The following is a 19,586-nucleotide window of genomic DNA, read 5'->3' as shown; positions in this document are numbered from 1 at the left end:
AAATTTAAACATGATTCACAATAAGTAAATACATGAAGTTATCTAGTTGTTGGACTTAAAAGCAATTTTAGGAGGACTTCAAAGGAATTTGGAAAAATCAAAGGTTTTTGCCTAATGATACAATTTGTTTGGATTTTTGAGCAACTCTCTTTTAAAAATTAAGGAATATATATAAAATTAAAGGTTTAAATATTATATTTAATTAATTATGTTTTTAAATTATTAAATATATATTATCATGATTAATTATTATAATATAATATTTTATTATTGATTGCTCAATCCTATTCGACCCAGTCGAGCTCATCGACTCATGACCTTTGGGTTTAACAATGTCAATGCCCATGTCGGGTCTGACTACTTTGCATAGAAGCTTTTAGTTTTGGAGTATTATATTTTAGTGCTAATAGGGGTAAATCCAGTGAGTGCTTATGTTTGGCCTTATATCAATTTGAGCACTAACTTTTCGATTTGTATCAAAATGAGTACCAAGTTTTAATTTCATTTCTAAATTTTGGTAATTGAGTTCGCTGGATTTTTGATGAGTGTGGATGCACGAAAACTTGCGTTGATGCCCCGAGTCCACAACACCGACTCACTCGACCCGGCCCACTTAACCAATGTAGTTTTATTCATGTAGGACGTATTACCAAACGCTTCTCTTCAATTATCCTTTTCTTTTCCTCTCTCTCTCTAGAATACTATAGCCCTGGTGAAGTGGATCTCGAGCATCCCACGTAAAAGCTTTTCAGACGTCACGCCACCAAAATCCACCCGGAAATCCCCAATTATACTTGATGAAAAATGAAATTAAAAATTTGATGCAACATTTTGATACGAATCGAAAGTTAGTGCTCAAAACCGATATAAGGCCTAACTTAGGTACTCACTCTGGAAAAATTTACCCCGCTAATAAGTGCTAATTCTTGCTAACAAATAAATGACTAAATATTACATTTTCTGTGAGCTCATTAGCAAGATTTAGATATTTGAATGAAATTATGCATATACATTGATATCTTTGAGGGAACTCTTGATATGGGATTATTTTATTCTATATAGCTTAATTAACTAGCAATGTTGATGTAAAATATTTATTGGATCCACATAAAGTCTCAACCTCAGATTGGTATTTATTCACGAGTGCAAAGGCTAAACTATATCATAGTGATTCGACCAATTCCCCTCGGCAGTGTTCATCAATGACTTTGGTTGGGTTTGAATTTGTAAATTAAAAAAAATATATATTAATTGAACCTCTTTTTTTATTTAAATCCAGCCTTAACCAAATTAAACTTCAACTCAAAACTAGTCCAAATTTAAACCAAACTATTCAATGCTAGGTTCAAGTTTTTACAATGAACCAAGCTTGTATTTCACTTTGTATTAAACTTATTATTGTCATTGTTTATTTAAATGAGTATTCTTGTTACTATTATTATCATCATCATCGTGGTTGTTATTAATATCACCGTCTATCGTTATCATTAACTTCTCTACAGTGCAACATATTATTAAGTTAAGACTTTACAAGAGTAGAGTTATAGGATTCTAAAAATAGTAGCTATGCAAATCTACTCAACACACTCTAATTGAAAAATGAAATAAATATTTCTTCGATGAAATTGGTTTTCAAAGTCACTTGGCGCCTCACTCCTTTTTGAGTCATGGATCTTGCTATCCAGTGTATGTAATGTCATAATTTGTACCTTCAAAGTCAATAAAGACATTAATCCTACATATATAGAACTGATGAGCATCAATCACAAACTCTATGTTTTTGTTGAATTAAACCATAGCAAGCCACACCGTTTATTTATTCATTTATTGGGAGAGAAATTAAACACCAGTACATCAACAACTACTCTACCCCTACAAGTAGTTGTGATCAATGCCATACTAACACTCTAGGTGGGCACGGGCGGTGGCCAGGGCCCGCCCGGGTCCCCAGTCACAGGAGGCCGGAACCGGCCGCTCGCTGCTACGAGTCAGCGGCCCGGCTTATCTGGGAACTCGCCGAGTCGGGCGGTCCCGTTTGACCCGCCGGGTTTTTGTAAATAACAAAAAATTTACATTGATGGGGGTTGAACCTATAACCTCACACTTAGAGAAAATAACATTAACCAATTGGCCTACAAATTTTTCTTGTTTTAGCATAAAACATAAATAAATATAAAGAATTGAAAATATTTCTTTTTAAACAACAAAATTTAAAATAATTCATAATAATAACCCAAAGAAATTTTAACACATATCAAAATCAATTTTAAAAGGATAAAAAGCTACATTTTTAATTTATTTATCTATCAAACTAAATTATTAGCACACCTTTTTAAATTGCAACAAAATGTATATATCAAGTAGTATTCTTTATTTTAAATTGAGGTTATCATCAACTTATTTATTTATTATAATTAGGGTTGGCTCTAGATTTCACTTTGTCTCTAACTATAGGGTTATTATTGTGCTTATCATGTTGGCATTGAAAAATTACAAATCAAAAGATAATATGGTGTTAACTATTCATTCAAAGATATTCTACTAATATATATATAAATTGATATACATAATTTCAAAACAATGTAATTTATATTTTATAAATTGAAAGTAATAATCTAACATATATGTGACAAATAAGAGTGCGCTATTTAAGAGAATTTAAAGAGTGTGCATATGTAGGGGACTCATGCTATGAGCTAAAAGATGATTAACTAAAATAATTATTTTTATATTTAGAAAATTTATTATTTGATAATTTGATATTTTACTAATTGATTTTTATAATTTTTTAATTTATTATATAGTTTCTTAATATAAATTAAATATATATGTAAAATATTTTTGATCCATATCCTACATCTGTCTATATATATAATCCAACTAAATATTTAAAGCAAAATTCTAGCTCAAGTACATTGGGTTTTTGCTATCCAAGTTCAAGATCATGGGTTCAAATCCTACGACCAACATGCACTCAGTATTAAAAACAATAACAATAAACTGGTTTGGCGCGTGCTCGCCCTCGTGACCCGATTACGGGTCATTAGAACGCGCCCGCCGGGTCAATCGAGCCGAGCGGGCGGTCTGGTCGGCATCGCGGGTCGGTTTCGAGCCACTTGCCCTACCTCTACTAACATCCCCATCTCATCATCAAATGGAAACACTATTAGGAACTCCCTTGGCGGTGAGACCCGAGATCACTAGTAGGATAAAGACAAAAGGAATAAGGCATTTTCACGAGGTGCATTCCTATTCTTAAGATTAGGGTCCTCATTCCTTGCCACTATCTTCCTTCTCAATCTCTTCAAGCCTTGTTCCAAACCTTCTAAATGCTGCCAAAAGCCTTTTTCATCATTAGTCCACTCCTCTAAGTCCCTCTTTCCCAAATACACTCATCGCCAGCATGCTTAGATAATATCTCAATCAGTAGAAATCCCAGCAGTGTTTGCAGCTCACTGATAGTAGTTTTCATGAAAACTTTATCCGGTCGGGTTTTGCAAGCATTTTCAGTATTCGTGATCGGGTTCCGCATGAACGATGACTGACAGTTGGCCGGTTTGGCAGGTAAGCGCATACGGGTATTGACCAAAGTTAACGGAAGCGTCAATGCGATCACGATCAAATGATGGTGGTGCATGTGTGAATTAGTTCACTGACGGGCTTCATGGAAGGCCACCATGTTTCATGCTGCTTGTCACCATGGCCAACTTCACGTATCTCTTTCCACCATGCTTGGACTTTGCACGTCACGCTTGTAATGTTGCATCATCACGGGTAGTAAATGGTGCAAATGATTCGGGTGACCCATGTGTGGATTAATTGCCGACCATATTGCAAGGCCATCTACAGCGTATGGGTAGTCCTTTATGAGCAGCTGGACATTATTAGGGTTGCTTGGATCCTCCACTGCATCTCCTCTACACCATGTTTAATTTAAAAATTAGGATATGAGGTTAATTAGAATAATCACATTTTGTTAACATATATGTGCTTTAGCTAGTTATATATATTTGTAATAGTGTGAAAAGATCAGATTAATAATATCTTGTGCACTTGATGTTATCACAATTTTTAATTTTGGTTATTTTTATATGAATTTGCGAAGAATGATAGCCATGACATGACTAGTGCGCGTGCCCATACTTCCCAGCCTTCTATCCCTAACTCACTCACAAGTTATCAGGTGTGTTGAAGTGATCTATTGCTATTAATTGTTAGCCTTCTGTCCCCATCTCACTCACAAGTTGTGTGTAATTTAATAATTTAGATTTTTTTTATTTCTATTAATTTAACACGGTTATATCATCACTTAAATCATCATGTATTATTTTATTTTTCAATAAAATGTAGAAGGTTCGATTTATTTATGTGTTGAAGTGGCCTATTGCTATCAACTTTAGCCTTCTATCCCCATCTCACTCACAAGTTGTGTGGCTCAATAATTAATTTAGATTTTTTTTTAATTTTATTGATTTTATCACGGTTATATCATCATATAAATGATTATGTATTATTTTATTTTTTAATAAAATATGGATGGTTCAAAATTTATTTATATTTGATGAAGTGACCTATTGCTCTCACCATATGCAAACAGTACATATTTATAAATCATGGGCAACTAATTTATCATCAATGAATGCTACATCAATTAATACAAGTAACAATTGACATGGACATTTTTAAACAAAAACCAACTTGTGTAGGCGAAAGAGCACAATTGCATTCAATCATGTCAGCAATATGATAGACAAATAAATAAACAAATCAATAAATCAGAAGATTATCTGTAAATTCCTTGTGCTTTCTCTTTTCTTTTTTATGGTAAGGCATCTCAAATCCATTCGCCAAACATTCCTTTGAAGAATGATTTGTACCGGGAGTAGCCAAGACATCCATGTTGTCCTTCACTTGATGATTTGCATTATAGGTGTCCGGCAAAAGACCAATGCCTGCCTTAGATGTGATGACACGGCTAAACAAACCATTCATTAAACTCATGCAGGAGCATGCGATGGTCATATTAATAGGCATGCGCTAGCTAAGAGAACTTCTTTAGGGTACTATTGGCTGGCTTACTGGGGGAAGGACAGCATAGAGTTTGTGCGTAGGTGTAAGGATTTTATTCTGTCCTAAATGTTTTGCATAAATGGTGCATCAATTGCTATAATTAATGATCTAAACTTACTTTTGCTGACAAATACTTAATATATATTTTCCTATATACTACAAGCGTTGATGATTTGCTTAAAATATATAAATAACGCATAATAAACTATATCTAAATTTTTAAACTATAATAAAAAATCTATTTAAATGTTTTTAAAAATTAAGAAATAAATGCATGTACCTTTTAATGAGATCAGCAGGAAGAGCCTGTTCCATGAAATTCCAACTTTTATAAACCACAGCAGACATCTCCATTGCATATTTTCCAGGGAAAAAAGTGGACTCAAAAATACCTCCAGCATTAATAAGTGTTTGCCGTGCCAAAGCGTTGATGTTCATTGTGTCACGATAATGAGGATATAAAAGCTTGTAAATCGGATGAACCACACTAAGTTGTCGATTTGTTGCAATAACAAATGGTTCCATAACTGCATGAGTATTCAACCTAAAAAAAATTTAAATAAAATTGTTAGTAGTGTAACAGTTGATAAAAATTATTTAATACAACAATCAATGCAAAACATAGGTACCAATGGCTGATGAGCTGATGAACACCAGAGTCATTCACTGTAGCAAAAGCTTTAGCTAGTTGCCAAATTGCTCCTTCTATGCCATTTTGAGCAGGAGTGTAAACTTTGTTGGCATTTGAAGTGTGATTGAAGTCTCAACATGCTAGAATCAGACTTGTTAGGAGTGGAAGTCAAAGGAGGTTTCTAGAGATGATACAACTTTAACTACATGTATGGTGGATGTTATATTTTGGTTTAGTTTATTAATAGTTTGTAGTTGAAGCCAGGTTGTATGGCATGATGTTAATGTACGGCCTAGATGTTGGGATGGATGTATGTGAATGGTTGTTGTGTTATATTCTGGATGAATGAAAAAGCAGGAACAAGGAAGCTGAAGAATTCTCAGGGTGTTTTAACTTTGTTCTTTATTTTCTGGAGTGCTGTAACACTTTGTTCTTTGATTGTTGAGTGAATTTGTGTGATTGTTTGGTGTTTTATTTTCCACAAATTGGTATCAAGAGCTGTGAAGTGAGGATCTCTGCCTTGTAAGCCCACAAAGAAGGAGAAGCACCCAAATAGTATGGCAGCAAACCCTCCTCAAATCGCATCACCAACACTTCCTATCTTCAAAGGTGAAGCTTATAACAGGTGGTCTGTGAAGATGAAAACATTATTTCGCTCACAGAACCTCTGGAAGGTGGTGGAAGAGGGTGTAGTGACCACTGGAAGTGAATCACAGAAGGCTGATAGCCAGAGAAATGATGCCCAAGCCCTTTTTCTAATTCAGCAAGCTGTAGATGAGGCAATTTTTGATAGGATTGCCAATGTTACATCAGCTAAGACAGCATGGGAGCTGATTGAAGGCTTATACCATGGAACCTCACGGATAATCTCAGTGAGGAAGCAGTCGTTGAAGCAGAAATTTGAAGTTCTCCAGATGACTGATTCGGAGAATGTTCAGGAATATATCACAAGAGTGGTCAGTATTGTTAATCAAATCAAGGGACTTGGTCTTCAACTTTCTGAGGAGGATGTGGTGTCAAAAGTTCTCAGAAGCTTGGCCCCAAAGTACGACATGGTGGTTGTTGCCATTGAAGAAGCCAAGGATATAACAAAGATGACTTTGCAGGAGTTAACAAGCTCATTGTTGGCACATGAAGACCGAGTGAACAGGAGTACTGCAAAAGTAGAAGAAAAGGCTTTCTATATTAAGGGTGAGCCTTCTGGTATGAAAGATTCTGAGAAGTGGGCTGGTAGAGGTAGAGGCAGAGATTGCTCATGGGGTAGAGTCAGAGATTGCTCATGGGGCAGAGGCAGAAGCAGAGGACGAGGAAGAGGGTATGGTCCTAGATCCCCAGCAAGTCAAGCTACTGGTGAAGAGCATAAGGAGTTTTCTGGTTCCTCATATTCAAACAGAGGTAAGGTGCAGTGTTATATTTGCAAAAAATATGGCCATGTGAAGGCCAACTGCTGGTACAGGGATAAGAACAAGGAAAAAGCATCAGGTGCTAGTTCAAATGCTGAAAAAGCCACAGGTCAAGACTTTAGCAATTTGTTCATGGTGCAAGATGTATGTCAGACATCAGATGGTCATGTCTGGTTTGTGGATAGCGCTTGTTCTAACCACATGACTGGCGTGAGAGAATGGTTTCAAAATTTAAATGAGTCCCGTTGCCAGAAAATACGCTTGGGAGATGATAAGGAGTTAGAAGTTGTTGGAGTTGGAACAGTTGCACTAAGTTTGAGCAATGGCCAGACTAAGTTGCTCACAAATGTTCAGTTTGCTCCAAAGTTGGCATATAATTTATTAAGTGTGGGGCAATTATTGGCTGATGGTCATACAGTAGTGTTTGAAGATGGCTATTGTGTAATCAAAGATGGCAACACAGGTGCTCAGTTAATGAAAGTTCAAAGAACCAACAACAATATGTTCCCTTTGAAACTACCAAGTCAAGGGAATGCAATTGTAGCTGAGAAGACCAATGAAGAATCTAGGTTATGGCATAGTAGATTTGGGCATTTGGGCTATCATGGTCTTCAAGCTCTCAGTAATGATAACATGGTGCTTGGACTGCTGAAAATAGAAAACTTTAACCAATGTGAAGCTTGTGTTTATGGGAAACTAGCTCGTTTGCCATTTCCAGTTGGAAAAGCTTGGAGAGCTAAGGAAAAACTGCAACTCATTCATGCAGACTTGTGTGGGTCCATGCAGGAAATGTCTTTGGGGGATAGCAGGTATTTCCTACTCTTCATAGATGATTTTACAAGGATGTGTTGGTTATACTTCATTAAGGTCAAGAGTGAAGCTTTTGGCTGCTTCAAGAATTTCCATGCAATGGTGGAAAGGCAAGGTGTGGTAAAACTTGCGACTCTTTAGAACCGATCGAGGTGTGGTAATTTGTCTCCAAGGAGTTCACCGAGTACTCGTGCAATCGACTTGGCATAAGGAGGGAGTTATCTGCCCCATATTCTCCTCAGCAAAATGGGATAGCTGAGAGGAAGAACAGAACCCTTGTGGAAAGAGCTAGAAGTATGCTGAAGGCTAAACAATTGCACAACGCACTTGCAAGGGCGTGTTGTCTACTCGCAGTCAGATCTCCAACATCTCTCCCACACGAGCATTATCTCATCAAACTCCTTATGAAGCATGGAGAGGTGTTAAACCATCTGTAAGCCACTTAAAAATATTTGGTTGCATTGCATACTCTCTTATTCAGTCTAATGTTATACAAAAACTAGATGATAAAGCCCAAAAATGTATCTTTGTGGGCTATAGTTTGGAGTCTAAGGCTTGGTTATACAATCCTGCAACCAAGAAAATTATCATCAGCAGAAATGTGATGTTCTTTGAAGACTGCAACTGGCAATGAGAGGTTGATAACCAAGAAGTAACTCATAAAGTTCTCCTAGAAGGCTTTATAAGAGGACATAGTCATTCACAGTCAGGAGTTCAAGGAGGAGGCATGCAAGATGATTCAGTGCCAACTTCAAATGAGGTAATACCAGAAATCCAAACTCTAGAAGTCCCTTCTGAGCAAGATGAAGATGGAGTAGCTCCCACAGATCGTTCTCCCCCTCTTAGAGTGAGATCTCTAAGAGATATCTATGAGCAGTGTAGTTTTGCACTAAGTGCATGTGAACCAGAGTCTGTTGAAGAGGCTCAAAAACATGCAGAATGGAGAGAAGCCATGCAAAGTGAATGGGAAGCCATACAGAAGAACAAAACTTGAGATATGGTCAATGCACCTGAGGAAAAGAAGATTATAGGCCTCAAGTGGATTTTCAAGACAAAACTTAAGCCAAATGGAGAAGTATTGAAGTATAAAGCTCGGTTGGTGGCTAAAGGGTACTCACAAGAACAGGGAGTAGATTTTGATGAGGTGTTTTCACATGTGGCACGTATGGAAACTATCAGGATGATGTTAGCTTTAGCTGCAATTCGAAGGTGGCCAGTATTTCACATGGATGTAAGATCAGCCTTCCTAAATGGTGACATTCAGGAGGATATTTATGTAGAGCAACCAGCAGGGTTTGAGATAGCTGGGAATGAGGACAAAGTATACAAGCTTAGAAAAGCATTGTATGGCTTGAAACAAGCCCCCCGAGCTTGGTATTCCAGAATTGATAAGTACTTTATTGATCAAGGTTTTCAGAGAAATCCAACAGAGCATACTCTGTATCTGAAGACCAACACTCATGGTGAAATATTACGTGTGGGAATTTATGTTGATGATATTCTGTGCATGGGGTCTTCTCCAGTTATGATTGAAGAATTTAAATCAGAAATGAAGAAAGAATTTGACATGAATGATCTAGGTTTGATGACTTATTTTCTAGGTGTGGAAGTGAAGCAAGATAATCTAGGCATTCATATTTCTCAGAAAAAATACACTGAAGATCTTCTGAGGAGATACAATATGCAGCATTGCAAAGCTACACCAACTCCAATCAATAACAGTATCAAGATACAAGCAGCTGATGGTTCAGGGGAGGTAGATGCTACTGCTTATAGAAAACTGATTGGGAGCTTACTGTATTTAACAAATACACGCCCTGATATTGCCTATTCAGTCAGTTTGCTTTCAAGATACATGAACAGTCCCATGAAATCTCATTTCAGTGCAGCTAAAAGGATACTCAGATACTTGGCTGGTACTGTTGAATTTGGAGTGTGGTATAGAAGTGATATTGTTGCAAAATTGGAAGGCTCATCAGATAGTGATTGGGGAGGTAGCCATGAAGACCGAAGAAGCACTACTGGAGTAACTTTTAACTTGGGTTCAGGAGCTATTTCATGGATGTCCAAGAAGCAAGACATTGTTGCCTTGTCATCAACTGAAGCAGAATATGTGGCTGTGTGTGCAGCTGTATGTCAAGGAGTTTGGCTTAACAGAATGCTAAAGAATTGTGGCCTTAGTCATGAGGAACCATTCACAGTGTGGTGTGACAACAAATCATGCATTGCCATTGCTAAGAACCTAGTCCACCATGGAAGGAGTAAACATATTGATATTAAGTTTCATTACATTAGAGACATGGTGTCCAAAGGAGTTGCTGAATTAAAGTATTGTTCTACTGAGGAACAAGTTGCCGACATTCTCACTAAGCCGTTACCTGTGAAAAAACATATTCAGCTGCGTGAGAAACTTGGAGTGTATGAGCCTCAATCAAGGGGAGGAAATGTTGGCATTTGAAGTGTGATTGAAGTCTCAACATGCTAGAATCAGACTTGTTAGGAGTGGAAGTCAAAGGAGGTTTCTAGAGATGATACAACTTTAACTACATGTATGGTGGATGTTATATTTTGGTTTAGTTTATTAATAGTTTGTAGTTGAAGCCAGGTTGTATGGCATGATGTTAATGTACGGCCTAGATGTTGGGATGGATGTATGTGAATGGTTGTTGTGTTATATTCGGATGAATGAGCAGGGGAACAAGGAAGTGAAGAATTCTCGTGGGTGTTTTTAACTTTGTTCTTTATTTTTCCGGAGTCTTTGTAACACTTTGTTCTTTGATTGTTGAGTGAATTTGTGTGATTGTTTGGTGTTTTTATTTTTCCACAAACTTTCTTTGGGAGATTACGGCAGGGCTTAGCTCAATTGCTAATGGTTTCAGGTGTGTCATCATCATGCAGAGAGAAGGAGTTCTTGTTGCATATATCTTAGTGCCCTCAATTAAATTGATTACTTTGAGATAGGGCATTAATATGTCATGGTGATCCAAGATGAAGAGTCTCTTGTTGTTTATTGCTGTTAATTCGGTTGGTTAGATAAATAATATTGTTGTTTATATAAATAAGATGTGAAATTAAAGCTGGAATCATGATTCCTCATCGGTGAAATATGTGTGTATCAGTGTATATATATTTTGTATATATGCATATATTTCATTTATACCTCATCAACAGAAAGACCATTCAAATGGTTTTCAATGTGAGAAAGCAATAATTTTTCTTTGGTTTGATCTCCATATCTGTCAGGGGATCAAGCTTGCTAGTTGGAGGAAATTCCTGCAAATATTACCCAAATAAGTCATTAAATGATCAAGAGACATAGAAATTTTAATAGATGATGATAAGGTTTAATATATTTGAAAGGTTAAGATTGATTTGCCTTGAGAAGTTGGGTAATGACTGGGTACACTCCTGCCAACATTTCTCGCGAACTCCTCATCGATCCTCCATGCCCACTTGTCCTCGTGGTAATAATATAACAATACATGACAAATTAAGGAAAAAAACAAAAACTCATTAGTTTTTCACTAAAAATTAATTATACATTTAATATTCAATGATATACGTTATAAAAATATTTAAATACCTCGAATGACTTATGACAGAGGGAACTTTAGAAGTGCATCTCCATCGATGGTGATGATTTCCTTGATCAACTCAAAAAGGAATTTGTTCTTTAAGTTGGTTTATCAAATCAATGCGAGGAAGCTTCAATCCACCTTCATACAAGTTCAACACATCTTGCAAAAGTCAAACTCATTTGGGGTCTTATCAAAGATGGAGTTAAATCTTGGAAACACAGACTTCACCAAGGCCTTGATTCCATATGCAGAAATCGAGACATTTTGAGATGTCCAAACCTCTCATCTCTTGGAATATAAATGTCCAAACTCATGATCAATGGTATTCTACTTTTCGAGTTCGGATCTAATAATATCATGTTAAAACAATTAGTGAGACATGACCTTTAAATGAAAATTTATATAATTTATTAACTTTACTAGTTTTTGTAGGTTCCCGGCCTGTTTTTCCTCTACGAGGATAAGGATACTCTTCTGGCCCTCCAAGAATAGGCCGGGCAAAGTTAGAGCTAGGATCAGGATTTCCAAGATCATTGTAGTATGCATAGTTGCATAGTTGTAAATACGATCCCATTCCTCAAATTTTCTAGTGACATCATCCCCTCTCAAGTGCAAGAGCTCCTCATCTCTATATGGCTTCAAAGGTGCTGGTATCTTTTCTGGCAAGTACGTCTACAAAAATATGTGTATATATATAAGTGTGTGTGTGTGGGTGTATAATGACTAATCAATCATTAGTTTTAACATGGTAATATTAGAGAAAATATATGAAAATGACTTACATCATTTTGTGAAAAAGATACGATCATATTTGTATTTGTCGATGGGGATGAGACCCAAGAGTTACAATCAAAATGAATATGGCCTTTGTTGAGAAAATTATTGATGGTGACTGACTTGAGAAAGAACTGTGATGTGTGATTGTTCTTGATAATAAAAGCACCGGGAACACCATAATTTTCATCCCATTTAAATGTAACACTAAAGTTGCTCTCTCCGGCAGCAATAGATGGTAAAACAGTGATAATTGGTTGAAGATAAGCTGGTTCTCCAATTAATCCCCTGTTTCCATTGTCTATAAAAAATAAAAAATAATAGTAAATACACCTGCTTTGAGAACACCAACATTTACAACCAATTTGTATGTGCAAATTGTAATATTTATATCTAAATTTTTAAATTTTTATATAGCGTTGTAGATCATGTCTAATAATTATGAAAAAGATAGTAGTTGGTGGGAAATACTGTGGGAACATTGTATCTTGTCTTAATTGGTTGTTTCTGTGATTCATGCAAGATCCAACTATAAATTTCAGTTAGTGCAAAATAATATAAATAATAAATGATCAATTTACCAACTTTGTTTTCAAAAATATTTGTAAGGCCCACAAATTCATTCGAAAATTCATTGATACAGACAGTATGTTAATTATTGGCTTGATATCCTTGTGATGAAGCCAAAATCTTGATCTCTTTTAATCCAACGGTCTAGATTGCTCTATTGTTTATATAGGGTTATGTTTGTTAGGTGTTGTGTAATGAGAGAAAAGAGAGAAAGATAGAGAGGGTGAGTTCTCTTGTATTTGGAGAGTGAAAAGAGTGGTGTAGAGGAGAGCTTTTGTTCTTGTTTGATCTCATTAAAGCAAGGTAAGACCCTTGTTTTTGAGGTAAGGCTAGTTCTTAGAGCTTGGTAATCCTCTTGTGGTTTTATGCCTATTTTTTATACTCTTGTACTCTTGTTATCCCCCATGATATAGTGAAGCATTGTTCTCCCGTGGATGTAGGCTTGTTCTTAGCCGAACCACGTTAAATTGGTGTCTCTTACTTTATTCTTGTGAGATTGGTTGTATGTTATCCTTGCATTGCCCATTCATTGTGTGATTGCTAGGTATTGTGATATTGCACACCAAGTGTTCGACGAATTGCCACACTAGTTCCGCGCTTCCTCACACGCAACAATTGGTATCAAAGCTTCATTCTAGGATTGTGGAGGTTATCTAAGCTTGCAATTGAAAGAATTGGGGCTTGTATTGGTGGTGATTCGATTTCATAGTAATGGATAGGGCAATGGAGTTTGAAAAGCTCAAGGAGGACAATTGGCCAATATGGAAGATAATGATGGAGGATCACCTTGTCTATAAGGAGTTGGACCTACCACTATTGGGGAAATGATGTTAAACCCTCATCTATGAGTGATGAACAATGGAAGGTTCTTGATCAAAAATGCTTGTCGGTGATAAGGCCATGTATTTCGCCATCCATCTTGTTTGATGTTTATCAATGTAAGACCGCTCATAAACTTTGGAGTACTTTGGAGCAATCTTTTGAGCAACCATCGGGTATCAATAAGATGCATGCCATGAAGAGGTTATTTCTCTTGAAAATGAAGGATGGTGTCACGGTGCGAAAGCATGTGAATGATTTTAACTCTATTGTGGCACAATTAAAGGCTCTAAAGGTAAATCTTGATGAAGAGGTCTTATGCTTGCTACTTTTGAGCTCTTTGCCTCCAAGTTGGGATACTCTTATTACTACCGTGGAAAATACAATGGGGAACAAGTTCAAGTTGAATGATGTTGTTTCTTCATTGAGTAGTGAGGAGACTAGAAGGGCTTCTTCACAAATGTCTAGTAACTCAAGTCAAGCACTAGCGGCCGGTGAAAGAGGAAGCTCTCAACAAAGGGATGATGTTTTGGCTAGTAAGGGCAAGTCACAAGCAAAGGGAAGATCAAAGTCACGGGGCCGGGTTGTTACTTGTTGCTATTGCAAAAAATAAGGTCATGTGAGGAATGATTGTAATCTTTTGAAAATCAAGCGAAAGGGGAAGCAAGTTGATGGTGAAGCAAGCATAGCATCTCAAAGTGATGATGGAGTCACATTAAGCATTGCTTATATGGTATCTTCTTCTATAGATACTTGGATGTTAGACTCCGGTGCTTCATTTCACATATGCCCGGATCGATCATTTTTCTCCATTTATAAAGAGGTTGATTGTGGTAATGTCTACCTCGGCAATGATCGTGCTTGTAAAATTTTGGGCATTGGTGATGTGGTTATTAAGCAAGCAAATGGGAATGAGCATACATTGACTAATGTGAGGCATGTTCCCGAGATAACAAAGAATCTCATTTCGGCGGGACAACTTGATGAGGCTGGTTATGTGGTTACTTTTGGCAATGGATCATGGAAAATCTCCAAGGGTTGTATGACGGTATTGAAGGGGCAAAAGAATGGAAGCTTATATACTTTTCTTGATTCACCTCAAAGATGTATGTCGGCAAGTGGACATGATGATGTGCATGTTTGGCATAGTCGGCTTGGACATCTTAGTGAGCATGGAATGAAGGTATTGCAAGATAAAAAGCTTATTCCTTTATTTGAGAATTCATCTCTTGAATTATGTGTGCATTGCATCATAGGTAAGCAACATAGAGTAAATTTTAAGAGGTATGAATCTCATGGAAAGTTGAAGCCATTGGAGTTGGTTTATTCCGATGTTTGTGGCCCTATGAATGTCAAGTCTCTTGGTGGTGCTTCTTATTTTGTTACTTTCATGGATGATTATTCTAGAAAGTGTTGGCTTTATCCATTAGCATCTAAGGATCAAGTTTTTGAAACTTTCAAGAAGTTGAAGGCCCGTGTTGAGAAAGAAAATGAAAGGTTTATAAAATGCTTGCAAACCGACAATGGTGGAGAGTTTTGCTCTAGTGCTTTTGATGGTTTTTGTGAGGAGAGTGGCATCAAGAGAGTGAAGACGGTTTCTTACACCGCACAACAAAATGGTGTTATTGAAAGAATGAATAGGACCATTGTGGAAAGGGTAAGAAGTATGTTGTCTCACTCCGGTCTTCCTAAGTTCTTTTGGGCGGAAGCGGCAAATACGGCGGTATACCTCATCAATAGATCACCAAGTGCTCCATTGGATGGTGATGTTCCGGAAATTCTTTGGAGTGGTAAGAAAATCTCTTATAATCATTTAAGAGTTTTTGGTTGTGAAGCTTATATGCATGTGCCTTCCGAAAAGAGAAGTAAGCTTGATTTGAAATCAAGGAGATGTGCTTTCCTTGGTTATGGTGGTGATGATAGAGGTTATAGGTTATGGGATCCAATTAAAAGGAAGACAATTAGAAGTTGTGATGTCATATTTCATGAGAATGTGATGTTTAAAGAAAGCCATCATGAAGAGCAAAAGGATGAGAAACTTGTTCGCATGCAAGTTGACTCATGTGTTCCTCCTCAGCAAGTAGAAGAAATTCATTCTCAAGATCATGATGATGGAGATGGCCATGGTGATGTTGGTGGCCATGATGATAGCATGGAGGTGATTGAGCAAGAAGATGCTCATGTTAACGAGGAAGAACAAGAATTTGAGTCTCCACAAATTTTGAGGAGATCTACAAGGACTCCTAAACCCATCCAAAGGTATTCTCCATCCTTGTATTATGCTTTATTTACTGATGCGGGTGAGCCCGAGTCTTTTCATGAAGCACAAAATTGTCTTGAGAAAGCTAGGTGGCAAAAGGCTATAGATGAAAAGATGGACTCTTTGCATCGGAACCAAACTTGGGATTTGGTGAAGCTTCCAAGTGGAAAGAAAGCATTAAAGAATAGATGGGTGTATGTGATAAAGCATGAAGCCGATGGATCAAAAAGGTACAAGGCAAGACTAGTGGTGAAAGGCTATGGTCAAAAGCATGGTATTGATTTTAATGAAATATTTGGTCCGGTGGTGAAGCATAGCTCCATAAGAGTTATTCTATCTTTGGTGGCTAATCTTGATTCAGAGCTTGAACAACTTGACATCAAGATGGCTTTCTTGCATGGTGACCTTGAAGAAGAAATTTATATGTCTCAACCCGAAGGCTTTGCTAACAAGTCTAATCCTAACTTGGTGTGCAAGTTGAAGAAGGGGTTGTACGGTTTGAAGCAAGCTTCTCGACAATGGTACAAGAAGTTTGACACTTTTATGCAAGATGAGGGTTATTCTAGATGTGATTTTGATCATTGTGTTTATTTCAAGGGTTCCACATGTGGCATGTTTAATTGCTTGTTGCTTTATGTGGATGATATGTTGATAGCTAGCAATGATTGGAAAGAAATTAAGTCCTTGAAGCTCCATATGTCAAGGAAGTTTGCTACTAAAGATCTTGGCGTTGCAAAGAAGATTCTAGGCATACGCATTCACCGAGATTGAGAGAATGGGAAGTTGTGGTTGAGTCAATCCGAATACATTGGCAAAGTTGTTGAAAGATTTGGAATGGTTGATTGCAAACCGGTTTCTACACCTCTAGCGGCACATTTTAATCTATCAAAGAAGAGTTCTCCAAAGGATGATAAATTTTAAAATGTTCCTTATACCTCCGCGGTTGGTAGCTTGATGTATGCTATGATATGTACAAGGCCGGATATTGCTTATGCAGTGGGGGTTGTTTCAAGGCATATGTCTTGTGCCGGTTGGGAGCATTGGCAAGCCGTCAAGTGGGTTCTTCGTTACTTGAAGGGTACACAAAATTTATGCTTGTGCTTTGGAGGTTCTTCATTGGTGGTTAATGGTTATGTTGATTCCGATTATGCCGGCTGTAGAGAGACAAGGAAGTCCACTACGGGTTATGTTTTCACATTTGGTGGTGGTGCGGTGAGTTGGATGTCTAAACTTCAAGACATTGTTGCCTTGTCTACTACGGAAGCGGAATATATTGCCTTGATCGAAGGAGCAAAAGAAATGATTTGGTTGAAGCATGTGCTTAATCAATTTGAAGTGGTACAAGAAAAATATCTGTTGCATTGTGATAGTCAAAGTGCGATACATCTTGCTAAGAATGCGGCTTTTCATTCTAGAACAAAGCACATTGATGTGCGGTACCACTTTACTCGGCTTGCTTTGGAGCGTAGATATTTACATGTTGAGAAAATCCACACAAATGACAACCTTGCGGATTTGTTGACAAAGGTTGTGCCTACGGAGAAGACTTCTCATTGTAGGAGGCTTTCCGGGTTAGTGGAGACGTAACCCGGATGTTTGGAGGACAATGCTTGATGCTTCATTGATGCTTGATTGAAGATTTGTCTTCAAGTGGGGGATTGTTAAATATTGGCTTGATATCCTTGTGATGAAGCCAAAATCTTGATCTCTTTTAATCCAACGGTCTAGATTGCTGTATTATTTATATAGGGTTATGTTTGTTGGGTGTTGTGTAATGAGAGAAAAGAGAGAAAGATAGAGAGGGTGAGTTCTCTTGTATTTGGAGAGTGAAAAGAGTGGTGTAGAGGAGAGCTCTTGTTCTTGCTTGATCTCATTAAAGTAAGGTAAGACCCTTGTTTTTGAGGTAAGGCTAGTTCTTAGAGCTTGGTAATCCTCTTGTGGTTTTATGCCTATTTTTTATACTCTTGTACTCTTGTTATCCCCCATGATATAGTGAAGCATTGTTCTCCCGTGGATGTAGACTTGTTCTTAGCCGAACTACGTTAAATTGGTGTCTCTTACTTTATTCTTGTGAGATTGGTTGTATGTTATCCTTGCATTGCCCATTCATTGTGTGATTGCTAGGTATTGTGATATTGCACACCAAGTGTTCGACGAATTGCCACACTAGTTCCGCGCTTCCTCACACGCAACACAGTATTAATTATTGATTATAAGTTTAAATAACAAAATTATTATTAGATACAACAGATAATTTCTAGATAAATAATTAAACATATCTCCAAGATGTGGATCAGTATAAATTTTAAACATATATTTGACCTAAAATACAAAAGAATTAATCTCAATTTTTTAAATAAAAATTATTATATAACTTCCCATGTTTGTATAAGTCGTAGGGGTCAACATCAATGTTATATATTTTTATTATTTATCTATTTTATTAAATGCATATATTATTAAAGGGAAAAAAAGAAAAAGGACCATGTGAGTGAGAGAGAAGAGGAGCTCACTAGGATCGCCAACGGTGGCGCTAACAAGTTGAAGAGAAACTCCTCGGCCTCACAACAACTCAGAGGCAGCATCTATGACTGTGGAAGTGTAGTCATTGAAATTCAATACATTCTTTTGCATTAGCACCACTATGCCTTTCACTTCCACTCCTTTGTTCTTCAATTAAATTAGGGAACTCACTATATTCAACATCTTCTCTTCTTCTCTTATACTAACTATACTCACTCTCTCAAAAATAAGGCAAATTAGGATGCTTCCACTTAGAGTTGCAAGATGGGTCAGCCCGGTCCTCGCACGGTGCGGCCCGAGCACTATACGTGCTCGGCCCGGCCCGGCTTGCAATCGTGCCGGGCCAAAGACGACCCCACCGTGCATGGGGGTCGCCCGAGCCAGTGGGTTAGGGCCGGGCCGGGCCCTGACCCACCTTTTTATTTTAAAATATAAATTCTTTAAAAATATTGTAAAAATTGTATAAAATACTTTAAAAATACTAAAAATTAAGGAATTTTAAAAAAAAAATCTAAATATCATAAAATATAAGTTTCTTGACTATAAAAAAAATATACAACACATAGACTACTATAGAAAAAATAATTAAAAATATGCAAAAATTTAAATTTACATGAATACAAAAAAGATAATTTTTTAAAATTTAACATAATATTAGAAAATAAAATTACATAGAAAAATAGAGATAAACTAAAAATAAATTACAAATAGATATAGGAAAAAAAATTGCCATTTATTTAAAAACTATGAAAACAACTTAGAAAATTACAAACTTGGAAACAATTTAGAAAGTTACAAACTTCGAAAATAATTTAGAAAATTACAAACTTCAAACTTCATTTGATTAATCTATTTCTTCATCAACAAGGGTTGAAGTTGAACGCTCGGATGGTGTAAGGCCCTCTCCGGTATCACTACCTTCTTTATGTATTTGTTGTTCTTGTAACCTATCTTCTGTTTCTAACCAATCCTTCAGACATATGCACATTTGCACTGTTTCTTGGTTCATGCGGCTTTTCTTATCATCGAGTACTCTTTTTCCTGCACTAAAACAAGACTCTGACGCTACTGTAGACATCAGTGGAGTTAGTAGATCACGTGCCATGGCGGCTAGCACGGGATAGTTATGTTCTTGTTGTTTCCACCAC

General features: G+C 36.9%; 1 pseudogene; it reads right to left on the bottom strand.

Moving 5' to 3' along the window:
- Positions 1-3,150: 3,150 nt before the first annotated feature.
- Positions 3,151-18,804, bottom strand: LOC120253332 (annotated as a pseudogene).
- Between the last annotated feature and the right edge of the window lie 782 nt (positions 18,805-19,586).

This window comes from Dioscorea cayenensis, unplaced genomic scaffold (assembly GCF_009730915.1).
Source record: "Dioscorea cayenensis subsp. rotundata cultivar TDr96_F1 unplaced genomic scaffold, TDr96_F1_v2_PseudoChromosome.rev07_lg8_w22 25.fasta BLBR01000048.1, whole genome shotgun sequence".
In the NCBI taxonomy this organism is placed as follows: Eukaryota; Viridiplantae; Streptophyta; class Magnoliopsida; order Dioscoreales; family Dioscoreaceae; genus Dioscorea; species Dioscorea cayenensis.
This window is presented reverse-complemented; position numbering and strand designations above follow the sequence as displayed.